Source organism: Protomyctophum parallelum, assembly GCF_964188405.1.
Source record: "Protomyctophum parallelum genome assembly, chromosome: 5".
NCBI classification, from domain to species: domain Eukaryota; kingdom Metazoa; phylum Chordata; class Actinopteri; order Myctophiformes; family Myctophidae; genus Protomyctophum; species Protomyctophum parallelum.
In genome coordinates, this window is record NC_139702.1 from 10,468,250 (window position 1) to 10,481,671 (window position 13,422).

At 41.7% G+C, this 13,422-nt stretch overlaps 1 protein-coding gene across 1 annotated transcript in view; it reads right to left on the reverse strand.

The window, feature by feature from the left end:
* The window catches only part of LOC310859021 (uncharacterized protein), a 428,722-nt gene that overhangs the window by 202,517 nt on the left and 212,783 nt on the right, over positions 1-13,422 (reverse strand). The gene's annotated exons all lie outside the window — the stretch shown is intronic.

A 13,422-nucleotide genomic window follows, 5' to 3' on the forward strand; every position in this document is an offset into this window, starting at 1 on the left:
GACATAAACCCTACACCTGTGAGTGTGGAAAAAGCTTCAGGCACAGCAGTACTCTCAAACGACACCAGAGAATTCATACAGGACATAAGCCCTACACCTGTGATTGTGGAAAAAGCTTCAGCCGGAGCGGTAATCTCAAAGAGCACCAGGGAATCCATACGGGACAGAAGCCCTACACCTGTGACCAATGTGGGATAAGCTTCAGAACGAGCAATAACCTTAAACATCACCAGAAAATGCATACAGGACAGAAACCCTACTACTGTGACCAGTGTGGGATAAGCTTCAGCCAGAGCAGTACTCTCAAAGTTCACCAGAGAATCCATACAGGACAGAAACCCTACACCTGTGAGTGTGGGAAAAGCTTCAGCCAGAGCAGTACTCTCAAACAACACCAGATAATTCATACAGGACATAAGCCCTACACCTGTGACCAGTGTGGGAAAGGCTTCAGCCGGAGCGGTAGTTTCAAACATCACCAGAGAACTCATACAGGACAGAAGCCATACACCTGTGAACAGTGTGGGATAAGCTTCAGTCTGAGCGGGACTCTCAAACAACACCTGATAATTCATACAGGACATAAGCCCTACACCTGTGAGTGTGGGAAAAGCTTCAGCCAGAGCAGTACTCTCAAACAACACCAGATAATTCATACAGGACATAAGCCCTACACCTGTGACCAGTGTGGAAAAAGCTTCAGCCGGAGCAGTAGTTTCAAACATCACCAGAGAACTCATACAGGACAGAAGCCATACACCTGTGAACAGTGTGGGATAAGCTTCAGCCAGAGCAGTTATCTCAAAGATCACCAGAGAATCCATACAGGACATAGGCCCTACACCTGTGAGTGTGGGAAAAGCTTCCGTCTGAGGGGGACACTCAAACGACACCAGAGAATCCATACAGGACAGAAGCCCTACACCTGTGAGTGTGGGAAAAGCTTCAGCCAGAGCAGTACTCTCAAACGACACCAGATAATTCATACAGGACAGAAGCCCTACATCTGTGAGTGTGGGAAAAGCTTCATTCGGATCGATACTCTCAAACAACACCAGAGAATCCATACAGGACAGAAGCCCTACACCTGTGATTGTGGGATAAGCTTCAGATGGAGCAGTAATCTCAAACAACACCAGATAATCCATACAGGAGAGTAACCCGTGTGACCAGTGTGGGAAATGATTCAGCACAAGCAGTGACGTAAAAAACAACAACAACATGGCTGCAGTTATGGTTGTACTGCCACCCCAATCACCTGCAGGGTCAATGGGTCGTATCTCAGACAGACAGACAGACAGACATGGCCAGTCATTGGAGTGCTTAGACACAGCTGAAAAACTGGCAAACTGTGTGAACCTGTTGATCCGCAAAGTGTGAAACAACCCATTTGTTTGTTTCTATTAGTTACTGCGAGAGTGAGGTCTAGCCAACACTAACTCGGGACTCTTGGATCTTTCCCCTCTCTCCTGCTCTCCTGTCTCCCAATGTGTTGCTTATTTAATTAAGTATGCACAGCCTCTGTTCAATCAATCAATGATATCCTTATTATCCTGATATCCCGGACCTCGCTGCGTGCACGTCAACTTTATCTTTATCAGAATGTCTCATGCAATGTTGATGTAGGACAGTACACTCACTGCATTTATCTATGTCATCATTTAATGTTCTCTCATGTAACCTACTGTAGACTATTGTACACAATTATAAAGGACAGGGAAAATATGAATTGTCACCCTCAAATAACAACATTAAATAATAGACTAGAAATATTGTCCCTGAAGAAACAATGCGGGGTCGCTGCAAGCCAAAAGATTGTACTATAAATAGTACAGATGCAGTCAAGGTCCCCCAAAAAATATGAATCAACATTCATTTAGGCCTCTAAGGCTCTTAGGCTCTTAATTGATGATCTCCACTGCTCTCAGCTGGTTCCTCAAACACCTGTTTTTTGTACTTCTTCCCTGTGGTAATTGATTTTGGCAATTGGCAATAGCACAGTAAAGATGATAATAATCTAATATGATGTGTGTAGTTATTTATAGAGCTAGCCTCTTAATTTTGATCTCAAAGTGCACCAGATTGAAGCATTTTCTTCGCAAATTTACTTTATTTTATTTCTAATACCATAATCATCATCATAGGTCAAATGTAATTTACAATTACTACAACGACATTGAAAAGGCTTTGGATGTATAGTGGTTAACTTGAGTTGTCAGCTGTTGGGTGGGGGTGAGGAACTGGGATGTGCATTTGTTTATATTTAATTGTATGTAATGTGTGTTTTTGTCTTCAGTTTCTTGTTTATTTTGTATTCATGGACATGTCCTGTTGTTTCTTTGAAGATTTTGTTTTAGTGTTTGTGCTGAGATTTGGGTGTATGAAAAAATATATGTGAATAATTGTTTTAAGAATACTATGTCGTAAAGAAAAATCAATAAACATGTTTAAAAAAAGAAACAATTACGTCAACTATTACCACCGATGCCATCATATATCATTGCTATCATTCTCACTACTGTCCTACCCTCATAATTCAATGTACTAATTATCCTGTGATATACTGTATTTAGACAAGAGAATACGCTTGAGCAGTAATTTGAATTGATTGAGATATTTCTGCTGCGTTCCATATTTTCACCCCACAGACAGAAATACATATAATCTTCTGGGTGGTGTTGAGTCTGACACTGGGTTGTTGGAAGTTTAGGCCCCATCTTAACTAAGGGAGCATGATTATGAAATTATGACCGATTGTACAGAGGACCACAATGGAAACAAGCCTATAGGGGCTTGGCCCAAAGCCGGTTAATAAAGTATTCAATCAATCAATAAATAAATATAGCCTATAGGCTACTCTTTTCCAAGTGTCTGTTTTCACAACTGAATGACTACTGAATGAGATGAGTACACAAATTAAATGTAGAAAAAATACAGTGTATTTTTACATCATATTTGATTTGGCTTTTGTTCTAGACTAGAGGTACTAGACCATTTAGATTTATATTGAACTCATTGATGAATTTTAACTTTTTTCTTTCTTTGCTGCTGAAAACCGATTAAATAAATCGGGATACCGATATGGCATTTCTATGGCCGATATGGGCGATTCCGATTATATGGTGCATCCCTAATCTTAACTCATATGCACCTTGCATTATTGGATGGCAGAATAGCCGTGGGTGCAACCCAGACACACTATAGTTCAAACAGTGGTGGAAAAACTATACTCAATTGTTTTACTTAAGTAAAATAATCAATACTGCAATGTAGAACTACTCTGAATTCAAAATGTACTTGAATAAAGGTACAAATGTATTGGCATCAACATGTACTTGTAGAAAACACTCACTATGCAGAATGTCCAATTTTCAGGTTTTCAAATGTACAGCTATTTTCTTTTTTAAATATATCTTTCATCCCACGATTTTGTAACCCATTTTTCACCCCTGTGTCAATTATCTAATGTGATCCTGGGCTCTACATACCTGGCCAGGGGGAGGCAGTTTAGAGACCAGGATTACTGCATGTTTTTTTGAGGGTACCTACCCTAGGGGACACGGGGAGAACATGCAAACTCCACACACAAAGGCCCCTTCGCCAACCCTGCCTTGGGTATGACGCGGAGGAGGAAACACAGCGCCAGCACCCACAGCGTCCCGAGCGGGAATCGAACCCAGGACCTTCTAGCTGTGAGGCGACAGCACTGCCAATTTTCAAATGGCCGATATGTAGGGCTGGAGTGGTTAACGTATGTTTTATAATAATTATCCAAATCTACAACGTAACTAAAGGTCCCTGCTCACTGGACGCGTTTTGGATTTCTAGCTGCATTTTTCCATCGTTTTTTCCGAAAAACGCGTCCAGTGTGCAACCACCCGATTTTGTTGCAAAAACGTGCTTTTGGGGAGATAAAGCACGCGCTCCGGCGAAAACAGCTAAGCTACAACCACTGGTTGCAAAAGCCGTGAGTTTTCTCAAGCCAGAGCTCAGAATTGGGCACATTTTGGACGCAAATGCACCTACAACTTAATCTGTTCGACTCACAAAATACATTTGGGAGTATCTGTGCGACTGTCCATAGTTTCTGTGGTGCATGTCAAACTGGGGGCCTTCATAAAGTTCATACCTTCTGTGGGCTAATAAGTGTAAATGTTGCGGTCCTTGCCATGAACATATTTCCCTACCATGCATTAAAAAAGTTAAAATGAACGGCAATTAAAGATATTTATGGGGGGGAAATATCTCAACGGGTAAGGACTAGTAACTAGGCATTTGAAGGGCATTTGAAATTAAATAAAAATGCTACTGTTCAGTATTACAATAAAATAATTGCAAAACAAATGATTCAGGACTTCAATGCAAAAATAGCCGATCTATACAAGCTCAAATCGCGTCGTACTGCGACGCAATTTGAGCTTGTAGATTGGCTGTTTTTGCTACGACAGTAATATGCAATGTGCCTGTGGCCTTCTGGAGTGAGTGTGTAAATATAGTGGCCCTCTGGAGTGAGTGTGTAAATATAGTGGCCCTCTGGAGTGAGTGTGTAAATATAGTGGCCCTCTGGAGTGAGTGTGTAAATATATAGTGGCCCTCTGGAGTGAGTGTGTAAATATATAGTGGCCCTCTGGAGTGAGTGTGTAAATATACAGTGGCCCTCTGGAGTGAGTGTGTAAATATATAGTGGCCCTCTGGAGTGAGTGTGTAAATATAGTGGCCCTCTGGAGTGAGTGTGTAAATATATAGTGGCCCTCTGAAGTGAGTGTGTAAATATAGTGGCCCTCTGGAGTGAGTGTGTAAATATATAGTGGCCCTCTGGAGTGAATGTGTAAATATATAGTGGCCCTCTGGAGTGAGTGTGTAAATATATAGTGGCCCTCTGGAGTGAATGTGTAAATATATAGTGGCCCTCTGGAGTGAGTGTGTAAATATAGTGGCCCTCTGGAGTGAGTGTGTAAATATATAGTGGCCCTCTGGAGTGAGTGTGTAAATATATAGTGGCCCTCTGAAGTGAGTGTGTAAATATATAGTGGCCCTCTGGAGTGAGTGTGTAAATATATAGTGGCCCTCTCCATGGTAAATGTACTAGAGACCTCACTCTAGGCTTCAGCTCCGAGAAGAGGTTCCGTCCGTGTCAGGATATCCCTGCATCGGTAGAACGGGGGTTGAGCCGTCCAAAAACACTGGCCAAAACACTTTTTCGCAGTATCGTTTCCAAAAAGTATAGATATTTCTGGCTAGCTAGTACAGATGATAAACTTAGGACACGCACGTACATTGTTTAGAAAACTGCTTAAATAAAGCTTAAATTGCATATATACTGCATTGGGAGAAGATGGTAGGGGAGAGCCGCCAAGGTTGTAACACTTTGCATGTTTCATTTTTTTACGTTTATCTACACATGTAATATTTTCAGGCAACCATAAACCACTTCAAGTTTTTAAATTGATAAAACAGGTCGGGAGTTATTAAACCGAACGTGGACGCTGTTCCAGTGTTACATTTGCTGCGCATATCGGATTAATTGTAACGACATGCGTGATAAATGTAACAACGCTAAAAAACACCATTAAACATATCGTTTTCAGCTTAAAGCAATTATATTTCATTGAAGCAACTCCTTAACATTGTTTTCATACCATGGATGTGATAAGAAAATGTATCAAACATAAGGGAAATATTAAATAGTACCGGGTGTACGAGTTTGGGCGTTTGAGTCAGTTCAATGGGAAAATACATTGATTAAACAAACGTTTGATTGATTGATTTGTACAATGTTATACAACCCTAAACTAATTTAGAATACACTCTGTAATGAAAGACAGCTGACTGAACATGTAATATTGGCCAATATGTCAAATATGTAAATATTACATAATGGTATTGAATGGAAAGTGGGCCATTTGTAACATGTTACAAATGGCCCACTTTTGCAAGTTGTTCTTTGGCGTTGCTTACAGACCAGAATGAACGTGCATTCCGTCTAAACACGATGCAAACTAATGAAGAACATAAGCATGAAGACATCCATGTGGATTTTTAATCACCAACATCAAAGAAAAAATGTGTAGCCCACATATACTCCAGGTGTAAAACTTTACGCTTTTTAAAAAAACTCAGTTTTTCGCCAATAACTCCCCGTAGGATGAAGGTAAACACTTCAAACGTTGCTGTACACATACTGACGCGATGGCGTCATGATGGCGTTGACCAATGAAGAGATAACGTTCATGTTACAACCATGACGCGTTACAACCATGGCAGCTCTCCCCTACTGGCTGACTTCATTCATTTCGCTCCTATGCCACCAAAAAGTGGAATGCCCGACCAACAGTCATCAAGACATGCAAATCCCTTGACTCCTTCAAAACCGCTCTCAAAGGGCACCTATACGGACGGCTGCAATTCGAATGTCCCGGACATGAAAAGGTTTGGGAACCACTGCTTTCCACCACTATGTTATTTCCGCCCATATGTGTCTCTGTGAGCACTACAGCAGCAGTGGGTGGAGAGAGTGAGTGGGTTGGTCCTGCATGTAAGCACCGTTGATCTGGGGGAGAGTTTAACCAGGAAGCAGAGCAGACGTGGACCATCAGAGTGGACCGAAGACGGAGATATTAAACTATTTGGGCTTTAAAAAAAGAGAGATGTCGTCCGATAGTTTTCCAGCTGCTGCGTCAGAGAGGCAACAGATCGACCAGGGAGCCATGCTGAAGCAGCCTGTGATAAAGTTACACAGAATAGGTGTGTACATGTTTTTATGTCTCTGTACGATTTTCTTTCAGCTTCAACAGAAAGCAGATGCACAGAAATGTTGTCGGTACTAGTAATGCTTCCTCCCAGCACGAAATCAACTGTGTGTGTGTGTGTGTGTGTGTGTGTGTGTGTGTGTGTGTGTGTGTGTGTGTGCGCGATGATAGAGATAGGGAACGTCACTTTAATTCTATGCAACTTATAAACACTGTAATTTCTCTTTTACTCAATCCACTCATATGCAAGACATTGTGTGAGTGTTAGAGATCTCTCCTTAGTCCTTGTCTGGTCAACTGAAGCTGTCATATATACTGTAGTGTTTGTGTAAAGCCTTCTAAGTGCCTAGCAGCCTAGCTGTATCAGATTCCTTCTACTGCTCCTCCTGAACCTCAAGGTCACTGCAGGCACCAGTGGTTCCTTGTTTATGCCCTGTTTATCTCTATGTGAGCAACCCCTCCCATTCTATGATCCTCTCTCCTGGGAACAATATATACTTTGTGTGCTCCTCTGTTCTGTGTGTTACTCACAGCAGCTTCGTACTGAGTGAGACTTCCATCATTTGTATGCATACAATCCTGGGTATTAAAGCCACAAATACAACTTTGCGCAGATCCTTTTATTTTTCTTATAGTTTCTAGTATTTACATCAAAGATTGCCTCCACAGCTTGCGTGTGTGTGTGTGTGTGTGTGTGTGTGTGTGTGTGTGTGTGTGTGTGTGTGTGTGTGTGTGTGTGTGTGTGTGTGTGTGTGTGCGCGCGCGTGCGTGCGCGTGTGTGTGTCTGACCAAAAAAAAGTTAGTTATCTTCATTCTAATGTAGGTATTTTAGCTACAAACTTTTTTTTTCTTCTTTTCATGAAAAGTCTATTAATATATTGTTACCATACGTCGTCTTTTGGGTGGTCTGTCCAGGGGAGTTTATAAATTCCTTCAAATGTCCGGGGTTTCTCATGTAAAAATCACTCCTTGGGCTGGATGTTAATGGTAGGGTCACATATAAACCCCATACACCCCAAAAAGCTCAATGCTGACAGCCGGTCAGCAAGTGGAATAATGAATGTATGTACTGTATATAGACAATATTGTAGGCCAATAAAAAAAGACTATATACCGAATGTTGCACAAAAGAAACCTTGTCAATACTGGTATGAGCTGCCTGTCACACTGAGGGAGATCCCCCACTTTCACAGCTTTTAAATTTGAACAGTGGTTCAGTATGCCTGCTTTAGTAATAGTTTTAATCTTTTCTCATTCTTCTTATTTTCTCTTTTTACTGTGTTTGAAATGTACTCTATTTGTGTCCTCTCGTGTCTTGTTATGTAAGTACTGTTTAGTGTTAAATGTCTGGGGACTACGGATGGAAATTAGCATCGCTGCTAAATCCAAAAGGTGTATTTAGGCTACATTTGTATGTAATGTTCATTAATATGCTCTGACCCGTCCAAATAAACAAATAAAGTAAAGTAAAGTAATTTAGAACATTATCAGTTGGTAATACAACACAGCTTGCATGTTATTTCAAAACATTTTATGTTTTTTTTTCTCTGTCCTCATTCTCCATCCCAGATGTCTTTCATGCCCAACTCAAACATCACCAGAGAACTCATAAAGGACATAAGCCCCACACCTGTGAGTGTGGGAAAAGCTTCAGCCAGAGCAGTACTCTCAAACGACACCAGAGAATCCATACAGGACAGAAACCCTACTACTGTGACCAGTGTGGGATAAGCTTCAGCCGGAGCAGTACTCTCAAAGATCACCAGAGAATCCATACAGGACATAAGCCCTACACCTGTGAGTGTGGGAAAAGCTTCAGCCAGAGCAGTCATCTCAAACAACACCAGATAATTCATACAGGACAGAAACCCTACTACTGTGACCAGTGTGGGATAAGCTTCCGCCAGAGCAGTACTCTCAAACGACACCAGAGAATTCATACAGGACATAAGCCCTACACCTGTGATTGTGGGGAAAGCTTCAGCCAGAGCAGTACTCTCAAACAACACCAGATAATTCATACAGGACATAAGCCCTACACCTGTGAGTGTGGGAAAAGCTTCAGACAGATTGGTGCTCTCAAACAACACCAGAGAATTCATACAGGACATAAGCCCTACACCTGTGAGTGTGGGAAAAGCTTCAGACAGATTGGTGCTCTCAAACAACACCAGAGAATTCATACAGGACATAAGCCCTACACCTGTGAGTGTGGGAAAAGCTTCAGCCAGAGCAGTCATCTCAAACAACACCAGATAATTCATACAGAACAGAAGCCCTACACCTGTGAGTGTGGGAAAAGCTTCAGCCAGAGCACTCATCTCAAACGACACCAGATAATTCATACAGGACATAAGCCCCACACCTGTGAGTGTGGGAAAAGCTTCAGCCAGAGCAGTACTCTCAAACGACACCAGAGAATCCATACAGGACAGAAACCCTACTACTGTGACCAGTGTGGGATAAGCTTCAGCCGGAGCAGTACTCTCAAAGATCACCAGAGAATCCATACAGGACATAAGCCCTACACCTGTGAGTGTGGGAAAAGCTTCAGCCAGAGCAGTCATCTCAAACAACACCAGATAATTCATACAGGACAGAAGCCCTACACCTGTGAGTGTGGGAAAAGCTTCAGCCGGAGCAGTCATTTCAAACAACACCAAAGAATCCATACAGGACAGAAGCCCTACACCTGCGAGTGTGGGATAAGCTTCAGATGGAGCAGTACTCTCAAACAACACCAGAGAATCCATGCAGGAGAGTAATCCGTATGACCACTGTGGGAAATGGTTCAGCACACAGTGAGTTAAAAAACAACAACAACATGGCTGCAGTTATGGTTGTACTGCCACCCCAATCAGCTGCAGGGGTCAATGGGTCGTACCACAGACAGACAGACAGACAGACAGACAGACAGACAGACAGACAGACAGACAGACAGACACGGCCATTGGAGCGGTTAGACAGCGCTCAAAAACTGGCAGACTGTGTGAACCTGTTGATCTGCAAAGTGTTAAACAACACATTTGTTTGTTTCTATTAGTTACTGCGAGAGTGAGGCTTAGCCACTAACCCGGGACTCCTGGATCGCAGCCCTCCACACTTTCCTATATCTAACATCAGGTTCTTGAGCTCTACAGTGTTAGCTAAGGTGTCGCGCCACAGTGCGTCTACGTGACACGTCCATGTGACACCTAGTGCCATTGATGATCTCCGCTGGTTCCTCAAACACATTTTTTTGTATTTCTCCCCTGGTGTAATTGATGTTGTTTTGTACTTGTGTTCTCCCCTGGTGTAATTGATGTTGGTAATTGGCAATGGCACTGTTGCAACAGTAAAGATGATAATAATCTAATATGATGTGTGTAGTTATTTATAGATCTAGCCTCATAATTCTGATCTCAAAGTGCAAAATTACTTTATTTTATGTCTAATACCATAATCATCATACTGTACTACATCATGATGTACATCATGTACAGCATACGTCAAATTGAATTAACAATTACTACGACATTGAAGAGGCTTTGGATGTATAGTGGTTAACTTGAGTTGTCAGCTGTTGGGTGGGGGTGAGGAACTGACTGTGATGTGCATTTGTTTATATTTAATTGTATGTACTGTGTTTTTTTTGTTTGTTTTGTATTCATGGACATGTCCTGTTGTTTCTTTGAAGATTTTGTTTTAGTGTTTGTGCTGCCATTTGGGTGAATGAAAAAATATGTGAATAATTGTTTTAAGAATACTATGTCGTAAAGAAAAATCAATAAACATATGTTTTAAAAAAGAAACAATTACTTCAACTATTACCACCGATAGCATCATATATCATTGCTATCATTATCACTACTGTCCTACCCTCATAATTTAATGTACTAATTATCCTGTGATATACTGTATTTAGACAAGAGAATACGCTTGAGCAGTAATTTGATTTGAGATATTTCTGCTGTGTTTGACATCGTCTGACAAGCCATTCCATATTTTCACCCCACAGACAGAAATACACATAATCTTCTGGGTGGTGCTGAGTCTGACACTGGGTTGTTGGAAGTTTAGGCCCCATCTTAAATAAGGGTGCACGATTATGAAATGATGACCGATTGTACAGAGGACCACAATGGAAACAAGCCTATAGGGGCTTGGCCCAAAGCCGGTTAATAAAGTATTCAATCAATCAATAAATAAATATAGCCTATAGGGTGTAAAAACGTGTACGTCCCCATGAGGGGGGCGGCGTCTGAAAAGCTAGGGACGGCCCTCTCGTGGGCTTTAAATTCTATCCCACATCACTCAGAATAGTGACGGTGGTATGTTTTTGTAAATATTGAGCTCGTTCTTGGCGACAACATAGTGGACCAACACCAGGATGGATGAAAAGAACGTCGGGCCCAAATACCTTACAAGGACAAGGAGAATGTCGTGAACAAACACGGCTGTGCTTCGATACTTTGTTGAACGTTATGTCTCTGTGCCCACGCGCTGTACAGATCCAAGCCGTTCTACGTCTTTTTGTAAACTTGTCAATCTGGGTTCCTTGATGCCGTCTCCATGCTGGGAAGCTAAAAATCTAATTCCGTTTTCTGGCTCATTCCCGCAACGTGAACTGCTGTGGCACTTATTTACTGAGCAAGTCTGCACCATTGTGAGGTCAGTTTAAAAAAAGAACGTATACAAGCACACCGGATAGTCGTCAATGTAAACAACCAGACATGGTAAATGGTGCATTTATATAGCGCCTTTATCCAAGGCGCTTTACATAGATTGTGCATTACATTCACCCATTCACACACACATTCATACACCGATTGCGGCGGAAGCCATGCAAGGTACCAACCAGCACATCGGGAGCAATTTTGGGTTCAGTGTCTTGCCCAAGGGCACTTCAACATGTAGACAGGAGGAGCCGGGATTCGAACCGCCGACCCATGGATCATTGGACGACCTGCTCTACCTCCTGAGCCACAGTCGCCCCATGACCCATGACAACGAGGATGGCGACAGCTATCACGTAACACATATGTTGACGCCCCCTCAAGGAGATTTTGGTAGGCCCTATACTATTTACCAAGTGTCTGTTTTCACAACTGAATGACTACTGAATGAGATGAGTACACAAATTAAATGTAGAAAAATGTAAAGTGTATTTTTACATCATATTTGATTTGGCTTTTGTTCTAGACTAGAGGTACTAGACCATTTAAATGAATCGGGATACCGATATGGGCGATTCCGATTTTATGGTGCATCCCTAATCTTAACTCATATGCACCTTGCATTATTGGATGGCAGAATAGCCATGGGTGCAACCCAGACACACTAGTTCAAACAGTGGTGGAAAAACGACTCAAAAGTTTTACTAAAGTAAAACTATCAATACTGCAATGTAGCACTACTCTGAATTCAAAATGTACTTGAGTAAAGGTACAAATGTATTGGCATCAACATGTACTTGTAGAAAACACTCACTATGCAGAATGTCCCATTTTCAGGTTTTCAAATGTACAGCTATTTTCTTTTTTAAATATATTTTTATCCCACGATTTTGTAACCCATTTTTCACCCCTGTGTCAATTATCTAATGTGATCCTGGGCTCTACACACCTGGCCAGGGGGAGGCAGTTTATAGACCACGAACCCAGGACCTTCTAGCTGTGAGGCGACAGCACTACCAATTTTCAAAAGGCTGATATTTAGGGCTGGAGTGGTTAACGTATGTTTTATAATAATAATCCAAATCTACAACGTAACTAAAGGTCCCTGCTCACTGTACGCGTTTTCGGATTTCTAGCTGCATTTTTCCATCGTTTTTTCCGAAAAACGCGTCCAGTGTGCAGCCAACTGATTTTGTTGCAAAAACGTGCTTTTGGGGAGATAAAGCACGCGCTCTGGCGAAAACAGCTAATCTAGAACCTCACTGGTTGCAAAAGCCATGAGTTTTCTCAAGCCAGAGCTCAGAATTGGGCACATTTTGGACGCAAATGCACCTACAACTTAATCTGTGCGACTCACAAAATACATTTGGGAGTATCTGTGCGACTGTCCATAGTTTCTGTGGTGCATGTCAAACTGGGGGCCTTCATAGAGTTCATAACTTACAAATGGGGGCTAATAAGTGTAAATGTTGCTGTCCTTGCCATGAACATGTTTCCCTACCATGCATTTGTACGAATACTTTCATGTTATAGTGCTGTTTTGATTCATTAAAAAAACACGTATATATTATACAAGTTAAAATGAACGGAATGAAAGATATTTATGGGGGGGGAAATATCTCACAACGGGTAAGGACTAGTAGCTAGGCATTTGAAGGGCATTTGAAATTAAATAAAAATGCTACTGTTCAGTATTCCAAATAAAAACATTGCAAAACAAATAATTCAGGACCTAAAAGCAAAAATAGCCGATCTACAAGCTCAAATCGCGTCGTACTGCGACGCGATTTGAGCTTGTAGATCGGCTATTTTTGCTACGACAGTAATATGCAATGTGCCTGTGGCCCTCTGGAGTGAGTGTGTAAATATAGTGGCCCTCTGGAGTGAGTGTGTAAATATAGTGGCCCTCTGGAGTGAGTGTGTAAATATAGTGGCCCTCTGGAGTGAGTTTTAAATATATAGTGGCCCTCTGGAGTGAGTGTGTAAATATATAGTGGCCCTCTGGAGTGAGTGTGTAA